This window comes from Chiloscyllium plagiosum, unplaced genomic scaffold, assembly GCF_037043375.1.
Source record: "Chiloscyllium plagiosum isolate Xiang-an unplaced genomic scaffold, Cpla_swu_hap1 HiC_scaffold_12, whole genome shotgun sequence".
Classification (NCBI taxonomy): Eukaryota; Metazoa; Chordata; class Chondrichthyes; order Orectolobiformes; family Hemiscylliidae; genus Chiloscyllium; species Chiloscyllium plagiosum.
This window is the reverse complement of record NW_028270150.1, coordinates 22,316,158-22,332,426: the sequence shown is the minus strand read 5'-3', so window position 1 is coordinate 22,332,426 and position 16,269 is coordinate 22,316,158. Positions and strand designations below refer to the sequence as shown.

Sequence of the window (16,269 nt, the reverse complement as noted above, 5' to 3'; positions counted from 1 at the left end):
GTGAAAGCACTCCAGCGTATGTGTGAAGAACTAGAATCCATCGGATCCCCATTCAGGAACGCTGCTGGATGTTAATCTAATCCCAAACCAGTCAGCAAAATATGAAAGTGGACATGAACACTTCCCTAAATGGGTTTATTCACTGAACCTGTTCAGACACGTCAGGACAGACTTCCAGGGCTGGTGTGACTTGAACTACGAAGGCCCAGAGGCTGATACTTTATCACTGTGCCACAATAGCCCCACCCTCCCAGTCTCTTATAAAAACATATTAAATGATCCAAATCAAGTCAAATTAATATGTGAAAACTCCTTAAAGGAGCACTGTAACAAGAGTCAAAATTCCAAATGAAACTGAGGTGAACAGGTTTGGTCTTGGGTAGTGCGTACGCATTCTAATCTATGTGGGGCCCACCTGGGACAGAAGTCCTGAAGTATACCAGTAAACATCACATGCTTCCTCTCCAAAGACACTCCATCTCTCATTATAATGAGGCTTTCTATCCTACCTGTTCAGAGATGTTATTACATACCTCTGGAGCAGGTGGGACCTCAATTTGGATCTCCAGGCTCAAAGTAAGGAACACTACCACAAAAGCCCTCTCTTGTGATAAATATCTAATTTACCAATATCTTCATCAATGTATCTGAACAATATTTTTCAAAGCTTCTTGAGGTGCAGTGATATCGTCCTTGTCTCTAGACTAGGAGGCTTCAAGGTAAAAACAATGACTGCAGATGCTGGAAACCAGATTCTGGATCAATGGTGCTGGAAGAGCACAGCAGTTCAGGCAGCATCCGAGGAGCATCAGCAAAATCGACGTTTCGGGCAAAAGCCCTTCATCAGGAATAAAGACAGAGAGCCTAAAGCGTGGAGAGATAAGCTAGAGGAGGGTGGGGGTGGGGAGAAAGCAGCATAGAGTACAATAGGTGAGTGGGGGAGGGGATGAAGGTGATAGGTCAGGGAGGAGGGTGAAGTGGATTGGTGGAATAGAAGATAGGGAGGTAGGACAAGTCATGGGGACAGTGCTGAGCTGGAAGTTTGGAACTAGGGTGAGGTGGGGGAAGGGAAAATGAGGTAACTGTTGAAGTCCACATTGATGCCCTGAGGTTGAAGTGTTCCGAGGAGGAAGATGAGGCGTTCTTCCTCCAGGCGTCTGGTAGTGAGGGAGCGGTGGTGAAGGAGGCCCAGGACCTCCATGTCCACGGCAGAGTGGGAGGGGGGAGTTGAAATGTTGGGCCACGGGGTGGTGTGGTTGATTGGTGCGGGTGTCTCGGAGATGTTCCCTAAAGCGCTCTGCTAGGAGGCGTCCAGTCTCCCCAATGTAGAGGAGACCGCATCGGGAGCAACGGATACAATAAATGATATTAGTGGATGTGCAAGTAAAACTTTGATGGAGGCTTCAAGTTCCACCTGCTCCAGAGGTAAGATTTCAGAACAGGATGAGTACAAAAACACATATAAAGAAATTACTAACACATGTATTCCTGATGCTCTGGAACCCTGACTAACAGCTATTACATTTCAAAACTGAATGGTAATGATGCACATGGCCACATTGTCATAGTTAAAATTCTAATCCATCACATTGGATCAGATTGGTCACCTGCTCTCCTTCAGACCTCAGTTTAAAGCAGAAATGGGCTGGAGGGAAAGTGGGCTTGTATCATAAAACATTTCCAGGACTTTAATCCCCAGCAACTGACCCAAACCCACCTATTGAATCAGTTAACATTGGGCCTATGCATTATGGATTGGAGGGTGGGGGAGGGGTTAAGAGAAAAGAACTTAGTTGAAGTTAAAATCTAATTCTATCAAGCAATACCATTTTCCAGAAACTGAACAGAAAGGGGAATCGATTTGCCAGGTTCCTGCATGACACAGACAAATTTAATAAAACAAAAACAAAAAGTGAGCTTGGGTTGTTCAGCAGAAATTAATAAACAGAAAATGACCATAAGTCATAGATTAAAGTTTGAAGACATATCTGTACAATGTATTAATATGTGGCAAGGTAAATGGATTTTGCTGCAATTCATCCGTGTCCATCTAGTGCCAACTGCTGACAAGTTGTGACCAGTTTTCTGATCACTGCTCAGTCCCAGATGGATTTCTACCCCAAGGGGCGTCCATCTGGTGGTACCTGATACAGTTCGGAGATTACCCCTTGCCTCATCTTATATCATCTACCGAAGGCAATCTGAAATGATGATGTCCATATAATTTAATAGGGACCCTCGAATAGGCTCAAGCTAACTCACAATATACAGATGCAGCAACAAAAGACCATCAACGACGGGTCTCCACAGGAGGGAGAATGCCTCACAGAATCAAAGATAGCTCTTAGAATGCAGGATTACATTCTTCATTGTTTGTTCAATAATGCATGTTGGGTAGTACTTTGTACTGTAGGCTCTCCCTTTAGGCATTCCTTCTCTTTTAATTAATATTTCAGCAAATATTTGGAGGATGAACAATGGAATATTATAAAAGGTACACTTAGTGAAACACCATCAATAATACAGTGGCAATGATTTTGAGTGAATTAAGGTCTGCAAATATAGCTAACCAGCCATCAAATGCAATATTGCTATGTCTCTGGCTCACTTTTGATTAAAAGGTTGCCACTTCCCAAAATTCATCTCAAGTAAGACGTTAGCCTTTGGTGTCTATTTTAAATAGGGGTGCAAGGTGAGCTGGGGAAAGGCAGTGTGGACAAAACCTAATGTCAGGATCTCATTAATATATATCAGACACTTTCCTGAACCTGACAAGAATGATTGCAAATCAGTGGGAAGGAGCAGCTGGAGTGTGCCAGCAGATGGTCAGAACAGACCATTGGAAAGAGCCTGTGGCATTTCTGGTAATTGCATCTGGTGAATGGGAATCCCGGGCACAAAGCAGGAGTGGAATCTATCACTGGGAAGACCCTGAACTCTTCTTCCAGGAGCCAAAGAATCGTTCTTACTACTTATGACCCACAAAGACATCATCTTAAAAATAAATTGCAGGCCACACCAGTCCTTCAATCAGTGCACACGTGAGCAGATGGGTCTATATAGGAGCATTCCATCCCGCTAAGGGATTATGAGCATTTTGAAGGTTGGGGGTGGGGGACAACAAATTGTAAGGCCACACAAGCAATTTGCTGCAGGCTCTCTCCTCTGCCACCCTCAAACTCACCATCAGGAGGGCTTGTACATTTCTGCCCACAGAAAAGTGAAAATAAATAGCATAGAGGGACCTTAAGGGGAAGTTCAATAATCATGGAATCCCTACAGTGTGAAAGCAGGCCATTCAGCCCATCGATTCCACACCAACCCTCCAAAGAGCATCCCACCCAGCCCTATCCCTGTAACGCTGCATTTCCCACAGCCAATCCACCTAACCTGTACATCTTTGGACTATGGGAGTAAGCCCACGCGGACACGAGGAGAACATGCAAACTCCACACAGACTGTTGCCAAAGGGTGGCTTCCAGCCTGGGTCCCAGGTGCTGTGAGGCAGCAGTGCTAAACACTGAGCCACCAACCTGCCCTAAGTATGTGATCAAGAAAGAAAGAGGAGGACATGTTTATGGACTGGGATGAAATAACATAAAAGGAAGCCTAACTGGAGAATGAAAGGACTTACTGTCTCGAATGGCCTGTTTCTGTACTGTAATCTCCATACATGGGGCATGGTTTCAATGATCAAGTGATTGTTCTTTATTCCACAGACTAAAAATCAGGGATTTGCTTTCTAACTATTAGATCACTTGCAGTGATTGCAATGTCAAATTTCCACCAGTTAGTATTGGACCTTTGTTCTACTTTATAAAAACTGAAAAAAACTGCAGATGCTGTCAATTAGAAACAAAAACATAAGTTGCTGGAAAAACTCAGCAGGTCTGGCAGCATCTGCAAAGAGAAATCAAAGTTAATGTTTTGGGTTCAATTTTGAGGAAATTCTGAGGAAGGGTCACCAGGCCCGAAACATTAACCTTGATTTCTCTTCACAGATGCTGCCAGACCTGCTGAGTTTTTCTAACTACATTTGTTTTTGTCTCTGTTCTACTTAGTCATGTGTGGAAACTTTAAACAAAGACTCAAAAATCATTAAACAAACAAACTAATTACTTGAGCAGTTAGAATCCAGGGCTGGAACAGCTAAAATAGAGTGATAACGGAAAAACGGACAATAAATTTCCCTGGAACATTTCCAGACAATGACTAATAAATATAAGGTTATCCACTTTGGTAGAAAAACCAGGATGGCAGATTCTAATCTGAATGAGGATAGATTGGGAAAGGATAAGGTACAATGAGACCCAGGTGTCCTTGCACACCAGTCACTGAAAGTAAGCATGATGGGGCGGCAAGGCAGTAAAGAAGGTAAAAGACTTTCATAGTGCAAGGATTGACTTGGAGAGATGACATGCAGCAATTATAGAAGAATCATATCATCCTTACAGTGCGGAAGCAAGCCATTCAGCCCATTGAGTCTCCATCGTAGCAGAAAGATGTTGTGAAATTTGAAAGGGTTCCGAAAAGATTTACAATGATGTTGCCAGGGTTGGAGGATTGGAGCTATAGGGAGAGGCTGAACAGGCTGGGGTTACTTTACCGAGAGCATCGGAGGCTGAGGGATGACCTTGCAGAGGTTAATAAAATCATGAGGGGCATGGATAGGATAAAAAGACAAAGTCTTTTCCCTGAGGTGGGAGAACCCAGAACTAGAGGGCTTAAGTTTAGGGTGTGAGGGGAAAAATATAAAAGAGACCTAAGGGGCAACTTTTTCATGCAGAGGGTGGTACATGTATGGAATGAGTTGCCAGAGGAAGTGGTGGAAGCTGGTACAACTGCAACATTTAAAAGGCACCTGGATGAATTATGAATAGGAAGGGTGTGGAGAGATATGGGATGGTGCTGGCAGGTGGGACTAGTTTGGGTTGGGATATCTGGTCGGCATGGACAGGTTGGACCGAAGGGTCTGTTTCCAAGCTGTACATCTCTATGACTCTATGACTAATCCTTTAAAGAGCATCCTACATAGAAACAAACCTTCACCCCTAACCCTGTAAATTTGCATTTCCCATGGCCAATCCACCTAAACTACACATCTTTGTACTGTGGAGGAAATCACAGCACCCAAAGGAAAACCCTGAAGAATGTGCAAACTCCACACAGTCACCTGAGGCTGGAATCAAAACTGGGTTCCCAGTTCTGTGAGGCAGTAGTGAGCCACCGTGAACCCACAATTGTACAGGGCCTTGGGGAGTCTACACCTGGAGTATTGTGTGCAGTTTTGATCTCCTGACAGGTTTGTCAGTCTGACTCCTGGGTTGGCAAGACTGACATATTCTGGATTAGTGGTGCTGGAAGAGCACAGCAGTTCAGGCAGCATCCAAGGAGCTTCGAAATCGACGTTTCGGGCAAAAGCCCTTCATCAGGAACATATGAAGAGAGACTGATCGATTATGGTTATGTTCACTGAGATTTCGAAGAATGATGAGACATTTGATGGGAATCTACAAAATTCTAACAGAACCAGACAGGGAAAACTGGGGTAACAGGAAATTCTTGATCACCAGAGAGTCCAGAACTAGGGGTCACTGTTTAATAAAAGGGGGTAGGCCGTTTAGAACTGAGATGAAGAAAACTTTCTTCACCCAGAGCATCGTGAGGCTGTGGAATTCTCTGGCACAGGAAGTAGTTGAGATCAAAATATTGAATGTTTTCGAGGAGGAGTTAGAATTAGTTCTGAGAGCTAAAGGGTTGAACGGATAGGGAAAGACAGTGGAACAGGGAAATTAGTTGTATGATCAGACATGATATTATTGAATGGTGGAGCAGGTTCGAAGGGCTGAAAGGCCTGCTCTTGATTCTACTTTCTGTATCCTTGAACTTTGATAGCTAGCTCTTGAAGAATCTTTTAGATTAGATTAGATTACTTACAGTGTGGAAACAGGCCCTTCGGCCCAACAAGTCCACACCAACCCTCCGAAGAGCAACCCACCCAGACCCATTCCCCAACATTTACCCCTTCACCTAACACTACGGACAATTTAACATGGCCAATTCATCTGACCTGCACATTTTGGACTGTGGGAGGAAACCGGAGCACCTGAAGGAAATCCACACAGACACGGGGAGAATGTGCAAGCTCCACATAGACAGTTGCCTGAGGCGGGAACTGAACCCAGGTCTCTGGAGCTGTGAGGCAGATCCGAATCATTTTTATATCTGCTCTCTATCAAATGTTGATTCATCCAATGTATATTTCTAATTTTGCTTACCACATAAAGTTTATTAATAAATCAGTTAATAAAATAAATAATTATGCAATATAGCTGAAGAAAGGAGCCAAAATTTAGTGGTTATTGCTACCTGAATAGTCTTGCCCATAATGTGATTGTCCTAATTCACTTAATTTCCGCAACACTTTCTCCATTATGAATGGTCATTTGGTAGTGCAGACCTTAAGCACTGCTGAAAAAGATACGTCTTCATAGAATCCCAACAGTGTGCAAGCAGGCCATTCAGCCCATCCAGTCCACTCTCGCCATCCACACTCACCCATCCCTATAACCCTGCATTTCCTACAATTAAACCAATTAACCTGCACACTTTCTGGACAGTATGGGCAATTTAGCATGGCAAATCACCTGACATACACACCTTTGGATTGTGGGAGGAAACCAAAGCACCCGGAGGAAATCTGTGTCGACACAGGGAGAATGTGCAAACTCCGCAAAGAAGTGACCCAAGGCAGGAAGCAAACCCTGGTCGCTGGCGATGTGAGGCATCAGTTCTACCACTGAGCTGCCATGCTACCTCAATTTTGTTGAAGCTTTTAATCTTGGACTCATCAAGATACATCATAAAAATAATAGTTCAAGGGGAATACAAACATTTGCACTGCCTGAGTGCAGAATGCTAATTAGTTGGCAAATGGACCCTAATCGGTAGAGGCACTGCCTTAGAGAATGTACCCATTGCTGATGACTGACAACTAACTGCCAGATTTTGCTTAAATTTTAACCCAGACAGATCAATTCTAATTTGCCAGGGCCTTGCCTTCAGAAATGAACCAACAAGTGGCTGTCACCTGTTTTGTTGAAAAAGGCAAAATGCACATACCTGCCCTCACTATCTGCAAAGAACAGGACCATGTATCCTGATGCATGGAGCTTCCAGTACACACAAGTGCACCAACGTCTGAGCACAACTGACTATCCTAAATTGTTGTCAGTTTAATTCTTCACAGCCTCAGGATTATCCAGTAAATGCTGTCCACTTGCAGAATTGCATCTAATGTTGAATTAGTTTAAAACCAGTGTGTTTACATTTATGAAGTACATACAAGACTTGCACATTGCAGTGTCCAAGTGCACAATGGATATTTCTAGCCTATTCACCAACGTACCACTGAAGGAAGTCATGGACACTTGCAATGCAGCACTGTACCATGGCAATCTAGACTTGTCACTGTGGCGTGAATCAGAATTTATTGAACTAATAAACTCAGAAACTCATGCAGTCGAGCTCTGTTCTCATGATACTATGTGTGCCCAACCGTTGATGTTGTCCCTGAGATACCCTCTAGACCCAGTTCCATGAGGAGTTGTCTTTGATGGAATGATATGTAACCTTTCACCCCTTGCCAATATTTAGATGATACATTTGCTGCATTTGAAACCACACCTCCATGTAAACATTTTATTATTTATCTTAATGGGCTCTATACAGTGCTTGAATTCACATTGGAAATGGAACAGTCAAATGAGCATGCGGTTGTAGTTCGGAAATTAGCCACAAGATTATCTATTATCATTGTTACCTTCACTGGTCAGTATACACATTGGGGTTCCTAGTTTCACATGCAGTAAGATTAGCTTTATCAGCAACCTCATAATAGGGTCCAAGCTAATTGTTCATCATGCAAGCTTTGTGGTTAAATAGAGTGTATACTGGCTACCCTGATCAGACCATTTCTCACAATATGTTGCGTAAGCTCACAAAAGGCATTAAAACATATAGTCTGGAGAAGTTCACAGGCTACTTCAGATTCTCTTGCCAGAGTGGGGTATCTGAACATTTGAGAAACAGATGAAGTTGTTTTTACACTATTAACATTTAGAAGTGAAAAGAGTGATGTTCACAACAGGATACTGCTGTCAGCCAAAACAAACATCCTGCCCAACACACAAATGGGTAATGTGGTATATTAATTTCAGTGCTGTTGTGATGCCAGATATGGAGGCCTTATATCCCAAAGACTGGGTAATTGTACCATACAGCATTTGCTGGTTGCAATAAACAAGGTACTGATGTACCTAACTTGCTGACACTTAGAAAATACAGAACACAGTGCCCAATGATAAATGTGTTCTGCAATTGGACAACATTTACAGGAATGATTAAATATTCCATTGTTGAGTAATTTAGGATTGTCAGTCAGGGCCACAGTGGGGTGCACCTGCCTGTGCTAGAAGCTGCATTAATACATAAGACCAGTTCTTTATAGTGACAGAAGAAATATGTACACACACTGTGCTTACATCAACACAATTAAGCAGATAGCTATTCACTAGTTCATTTGTCAATGCAATCGTCTGACCAATCCAATTCAAACTGTTTGATTTATAAGTAAATCAAAACCTAGCAGTTAACTGTCAATCATTAGTAATGAGTGCTTTTTCCATGGGTCAATCCGGATCCACTTGCCAACTAATCAGCAATCTCCCCTCATGTAGCGTAAATGTTAGTTTCCCCCTATCAAGTTGATAATTTTTGCAAATTGCCCTGATGAGTCCAAGATGAGATGCTTCATTAAAATGTATCTTTTTAAAACAGTAATCCCGAACATCCAGTCATAAGGTCCAAAGGAGAAGGTGAAGCGGTTGAATCCACACTGGCCATGTTCGCTATTGTTTTGTTTGTTATTTTACTTAAAGTTTCAACATCCACATAAAGGTTTAAAAGGAAATAAAAGTATGAATAAACTTTGCAGATTTAAAACACGATAAAATTTTCCTTGATAGCTTCCAAATTGTTTTTTTCATACCATCATGAATGCTTTTGCTTCAAGACATCAGACTATTTGAAAATCCTGGACATTGTTTAGATGTTTCTTCACAGAGCAGCTGAAGACAGCCAGCAGGAACATGCACAATTTGCAAAATTTCTCAATAGTAAAACTTTTTAGTAAAAGGCTTGTGAAGATTTATTATCCTTCTTTTACCATTACAAAAAAAGTGTTTGAAGTAAAACAGAGATTTAATTCTTAATGCTTTATCTCGTCCTCACAAGCAGCAGTCAGACAGTGCTTATTATTTACAGCAATGATAGCCTTTCTTGAAGCTTAGAAATGTCAGCTTGTCTCACTAACAGAGTCCGAAAGCTATAGGTTCAAGTCCTGCTACAGAAGTAAGCATACAATCCAGACTGACACTTCAGTGCAGTACTGCAGGAGTGCAGTGTTGTACAAAGAAAATCAAATAAATATATCTGGCCACTGATGAAGGGCTTCTGCCCAAAACATTGATTCTCCTGCTCTTTGGATGCTGCCTGACCTGCTTTGCTTTTCCAGAGCCAGACTTTTCGGCTCTAATCTCCTCCATCTGCAGCCTTTCTTTCGCCAACTGCATTGAGCTGACACACATTCATATTTTGTAAGGTTTACATCAGCCTAAACTTTCTGTTTCTTTACAAATCTGTCAAAGTAAAATGAACAGCGAACTTTAAAAAGAGGTTGATATGCTTTGTCATAAAAACTGCTCGGCCAATCCAATTATCACTGAGGTGCTATCTGCTCCTTCAAGCAGACATTGAAATATCCAGAAGAGCATTTTGTTCTAAACTAGCACTCTTTAAACTACCAAGTAGCTGAAAGCATCCAACTGCATTAAACACAACCCCTTTATTTCAGATTTATCCTACTCACCTGGTTAATGGTTATCCCCATACTAATTCATCTTACAGATTCCAATTTGGGGTTTGAGTAGTGAAGGCAAACTGCATGGTTTATCATGCAGAAGGTCTGTTATGACTCAGTGGTAGTGTCCCCCTGCTTCAAAGGTCACAAACTAGTTTCTCCTCAAATGGATTTAAGCTATGGTGGTGGGTTCCATATTCTTGTACCTCTCTGGGAAAAATAGGTTACATTTCAACTCTCAAGCTGTACAAGAGAAGACATGGAATTTCTCTCAGGTTTATCCAATGCAGATTTCCATGACGGTCTCTGTTCACCACTCCAGAGTCAGGACTGGCAATGTCAAGGCACTTGAAGCACTAACTATGCCAGGACACCACTGATAAATTGGAGGTGGGCTACAGGTGGCCCAGGGGTGATACTTTATTGCTAGCTGTATATTTAATGAGCTCAATGAATCCATAATTCAGGAAACACAATGGCACTGAGTAAATTAGGAGGATTCTGCTCTGTGAGTAAGAGATGCCAAGTCATGTAACGCTCCAGTTAATTGGCATGTGCAGCACTGATTGGGAGCAATGTGCAATACCACTGTTCGATTAGCTGTATAAATATCATGGCAGGGACTGTAAAACTAATCTTAAAAACATGCATAACTCATTTTCAGTGCACTCAGACCGCAAGAGAATCAATACATCACCAACACACATAAGAGATCTATCCAGCAAAATTACTGGGTCTAGCTCTTTTCCTATAATGTGCAGTAAAATGCAATGTGGTGGATCTCATGGAGCAGAAGCCAAAGATGCAAGTCCCCACAGTGTAAGCGAATTGGGAAAGTTAAATCGAGAAAGGTGCGCAACAATCATTGTTTCCTCGCACTTTGTGAATATGCATAAGAGCATTCGAAATTCTATATACTTTTGATTGTATTTTTATGACAGATCTCTGGAGCAGGTAGGATTTGAACCTGGTCTTCTTTCCCAGAGGTTGGGATACTGCCACTGCACCTCACGACACTATTCTAACTCTAATCTGAAAAAAAAACATCGCACCAATTTAAATAAGGATGTTGAGTTATTCTGTTTTGTTCAGTGAATGCTTCGGTGGAGTCATTTCCTCGATGTGTAGATTTGATGACAGAACTTTAATAAAAAGTTAAATCCCCAATCCGCACACTTCACTGCCTGAACAGTTGGCATTAGCCCTTCCAAATGATATCCTTATTCTAAAATAGCACTCATTAAACAATCAGGCAGCTGAAAGCATCCAACTGCATTAAAGAGAAGACATTTATTTCAGATTTACCTTGCTTCTCGCTCATGTCATTTACCGTAACCTTGTGAAATTAAGCTTATAGAAAGGCAAAACATAGCAGGAACCAGGAGGCCTCTGTCACTGCCCAGTTCCTCACAAGATTGGATGGAATATCAAGTATCAAGGGGATATTTCCCCTTGTGGGGCAGTGTAGAACTGGGATACACAGTTTACAAATTAGTGGTCTCCCGTTAAGACTGAGATGGGGAGAAATACTTTCTCTCGGAGGGTTATTAGTCTTTGGGGTTTGTTTCCAGAGAAGATAAAAGCTGGGCTATTAAATATACAAGTGTTTTTGATCAACAAAGCAGCCAAGGGTTATACAAGGGTGCAGAGGTCAGACAGAAAATTGCAGTTAAGGCTATAAGAATATTATCCATAAGCTTATCAAATGGTGGAGGAGGCTGAACAAGCTAAATTACCTATTCCAGCTCCTAAGTCTTGTATGCTGGAAATGCTCTGAGATATTCAGCTGGCAACCGATAGGAAACAGCATTTTTCTTTGCGAACCCTTCAACTTTGAACAAGCCAAGACCATCACATGGATAAGACAGGATATATCCATACACAGGAAAGTAGGTATATTGGACTCCATAGTTATAATACACAACAATGTTTCATTCCAGACTCAGCTCAAACATTTAATTCTAGGTTTGGATGACAAAATGAGTCAGTGATGCAAAGTAAAATCATAGAGGGACTATTATACTGCAAATATAACCTGAGGCAGCCTGTGCCAAAACCCCTTAGCTGCAGAGCTGCACCGGGCTAGATTGGAATTACATCCACAAACCATTACATACTCCTTTTCTGATTACAGTCAAATGTTGAACTAATGTTGAGCTTATGCTATGGATTGGAAGCTTTCCATGCAGGCTCCCACTTCAAAATCAAACAGCAGATTAAGAACAGCTCTGTTCAGTGTACAGCAATGTTCACTTTATTATGTACACAGTAAACCTCCATCTCAAACACAGAAGAGCTCTCTCCTCATGCGACTATGTGCCACTTTTAGCAATTAGTGACAAGTTAGGAATGCTTTTATAGTGAGTCATTTAATCAAAGAAAGGGGTTAAGTTTGTGCATACTATTGCCATCAGACAGAACATTTTCATCAACTCAGTCTGGGATCAACTTGAATCAATACCTCAGAAATGGAAAACTAGTTTCTGACCCTTAGAGGCTGATGTGCTGAGGTACACTGTTAATGGTGCAATGACATTATAGCAATGTTTGGGGTAAAGATTCTAACCTGTCCTGAGTAAGAACAGTTATGTGACATTAAATGCATTACTTGCTACCTGGGGTGAATAATGCATGTTGTGTTATTCCACATTTTATATTTAAGCTAAGATACTCAATAATGGGTCAGCTACAATAATCGTGTTTCAGCATCTGAACAAGGTGAGGCATTATTTAATTTCATCTGTGGTCCCACACCATATATATCCCACCTTTGCTCTATTTCCTTACTGCATAAATTTACAATCTCACATTTATAATTAATAATTGATTTGGCACCAATTGCCATTTGTAGATCTGAGTTCTGAAATTCCACCCAAGCTTCATTTTGGAAAGTTCTGGGTCTATAATGTATTTTATTTCTCCTTTGGGTGAGACACTCTAACAATTGGAATTACCATCAATGTATGGAGTTTGTCTATCCCCTGTCATATTTTGAAAATGTTGATCAAATCACTCTTAACCCTCAAATTCCAGTCATTACAACGTAGATCTACATATTTTTTCTTTGTAATTAAATCCTCGGTTACCAGCGTAAATCTATACTCACTTCAAAAAATTTCTAAGGTCCACTGTCCACAGTATTCCAGGTACAGTCTAATGTGTGGTCTAACCAGGAAACAGTATAGCTAAAGCAAATGCTTTGCATTATATTCTAATCCTCTAGATAGTGTTTTGATTTTAGTTGATGTTATTATCAGACAAGTCACATCCTGGACTGAAATCTGGCTCGATAGATCATACTTTGATTCATTTTAGCTTTATTGAGGTTGTTTCTTGTCAAGCATAAGCACGCAAAGTTGCAGATTTGGTTTTATCAATCTTTTATGAAGCAAAAGAAAATAAGATAAAATAGAGTAAACCAGACTGCTCGCAGAGCACTTCAGAGAACATCGCTGGGACATCTGCACCAACCAACTCCGCTTCCCTGTGACCTAACACTTCAACACCCCTCTCACTCTGCTGAGGACATGCAGGTCCTGGGCCTCCTCCATCGCAAAACACTAACCACCTGACAACTGGAGGAAGAACGCCTCATCTTCTGCCTTGGGATCCTCCAACCCATGGCATCAATGTGAATTTCCATCAGTTTCCTCATTTCCCCTCCCCCAGCCTTATCCCAGTTCCAACCTTCCAGATCAGCACTGCCCTCATGACCTGTCCTCCCTGTCCATCTTCCTTCCCACCTATCCACTCCCACCTATTACCCCCACCTCCGACCACCTATTGCACTCTCAGCTACCTTCTCCCCAGCCCCACTCCCCTCCCATTTATCTCTCCACCCTGGAGGTTCCCAGCCTCATTCCTCATGAAGGGCTTTTGCACAAAAAGTCAATTTTTCTGCTCCTCAGATGCCGCCTGACCTGCTGTGCTTTTCCAGCACCACCTTCTCGACCATGTACTTACAACACCAACTCAAAGATTTTTAAACACATGGTAACAAACAATCCAATTAATTCAAATAAAACCTCTTTTATAGGTCATAAAAGCACCCCTTGCACAGGTAGAGTGATATAGGCATACAGCACGGAAACAGACCCTTTGGCCCAACTCATCCATGCTGATCTGGTACCCTAAACCAAACTGGTGCCACTTGCCTGTGTTTGGCCCAGATCCCTCTAAACCTTTCCCATTCATGTGCCTGTCCCATTGTCTTTAAAACGTTGTAACTGTACCTCTTTCTACCATTTCCTCTGGCAGTTCTTTATATATACGAACCACCCTCTGTATGAACACGCTGCCCCTCAGTTCCCTTTTAAATCTTACCCCTCTCACTTTAAACTTATGTCTTCTAGTTTTGGACTTTCCTACCCTGTGAAAAAAGACCTTGGCTATTCACCTCATCTATGCCCCTCATGATTTTATAAAACTCTATAAGGTCATCCCTCAGCCTCCAATGCTCCAGGAAAATTAGGGGAGATTCCATAATCAATAAGGTGGTTCTCCCAGGACGAGACTATCCCATTGCACTTCGGGTGTGCTGACGCCTGCAATGTCCCCAAATGCGGGGTACTCGACTGCAACATTTGTAGTAGTAGGGGATTGCGTTCACGCTTATTTAAGGGGTGGCATGGTGGCTCAGTGGTTAGCACTGCTGCCTCACAGCACCAGGGTCCTGCGTTCGATTCCAGCCTCGGGCGACTGTCTGTGTGGAGTTTGCACGTTCTCCCCGTGTCTGTGTGGGATTCCTCTGGGTGCTCTGGTTTCCTCCCACAGTCCAAAGATGTGCAAGTCAGGTGAATGGGCCATGCTAAATTGCCCATAGTGTTAGGTGCATTAGTCAGAGGGGCAATGGGTCTGGGTGGGTTATTCTTTGGAGGGTTGGTGTGAACTGGTTGGGCCGAAGGGCCTGTTTCCACACTGTAGGGAATCTAATTTAAAAAATAAAGAAAGCCCCAGCCTATCCAGCTTTTCCTTGCAACTTAAACCTTCCAGTCCTGGCAACATCTTTGTAAATTGTTTCTGTACTCTTTCTGGTTTAACAATATCCTTCCTACAGCAAGGTGCCCAGCATTGTATGCAGTATTCTAAAAGTGGCCTCACCAGTGTCCTGCACAGCCACAACATGATGCCCCAACTCCTATACTCAATGTTCTGACCAATTAAGGTAAGCATACCAAACACCTTCTTCATCACACTTTCTGATGCCACCTTCAAGGAATTTTACACCTGCAGCCCTAGGTCCATCCATTTGGCAACACTCCCCAGGGCCCTAGGATAAGCTGTGTAAGTCCTACCCTGGTGTGCCTTACCAAAATGCAACACCTTGCATTTACCTAAATTAAACTCCATCTGCCACTTCCTGGCCCATTAGCCCATCTGATCAAGATTTTGTCTCACACCAGAAAACAAAATCTCTTTTCCTACAACCTCAGTCTGGAAGATCAGGTAGCCTTTCATGGAGCTTTCATATGCCTTAGTTTAAATGTTTTCAGTTTCAAATAATCTCTTCAGCATTTTATTCAGACACTTATCCTCTTGCTTTTGCAGGACTACTGTTTTATATTTGAATCTTTGTCCAAGGATTTCTGTGCTAAAAATGTTTCAAAAGCATTGATTCAAGCTATGAGTGTTTTCCTTGTGCTTAAGTGAAATTCCTGAAGTTTCTAAGATACCTTTATGCACAATTATTTACCTTGTTATGTTGTACATTCACCTAATGTATCCAAAAAAAATATAGTCTTGAAAGCTAAATCCATCAAACTGTTTTAAAACAATTACAAGAATGGTTACAGAAATGAAAGGAGAATAAATCATTATACTGTTCAGGCACAGACAAAAAACACACATCACAAATTCAAATTTCAAAAATCCAACTTAAATGATTTTTGATATTTTATTACGTGTATACAAAAGTCACACAGACTACATCACAATGGAACAGCAGCATTCCATTAGGGTTTTGATCCATGAAATTCTTTGTAACTTTTTATTCTGGTGGATTCATTAGTATTGATGTTCCTTTTGGTTCACATTGACCCACATTGTTAATATTTTTAACACAGTCACAGTGGGGCCTTTGGACTCAATTTGTTTCTTCTCTGGTTATCTTCAATCTTTCCAAATCCACAGCTCCGAGATTTCTTCTTCCTCTTCTGTTTTTACCCTTAATGTTGTGGTCAGTTGTTGCCAGGACAAGGCTGACAGGTCATCTTTTCCAATGTCTGTTCTTTCTATAACTGCACATACCAAACCTTTTGAATCCCTGAACTTTTACTCTTGATTTCACCTAATCACTTGAGCTTCCTTCCATCCAACCAAGTCTTAATATCCTTGCATACCCCACATTTCAA

General features: G+C 41.8%; 1 protein-coding gene and 1 non-coding gene across 6 annotated transcripts in view; one reads left to right on the top strand and one right to left on the bottom strand.

The window, feature by feature from the left end:
* Positions 1-16,269, bottom strand: part of LOC122555394 (cell adhesion molecule DSCAM) — a 706,376-nt gene that overhangs the window by 617,249 nt on the left and 72,858 nt on the right. The window lies entirely within an intron of this gene.
* Positions 14,383-14,539, top strand: LOC122555600 (U1 spliceosomal RNA). The gene has a single exon (XR_006313321.2). It is a non-coding gene; the product is annotated as a U1 spliceosomal RNA (small nuclear RNA).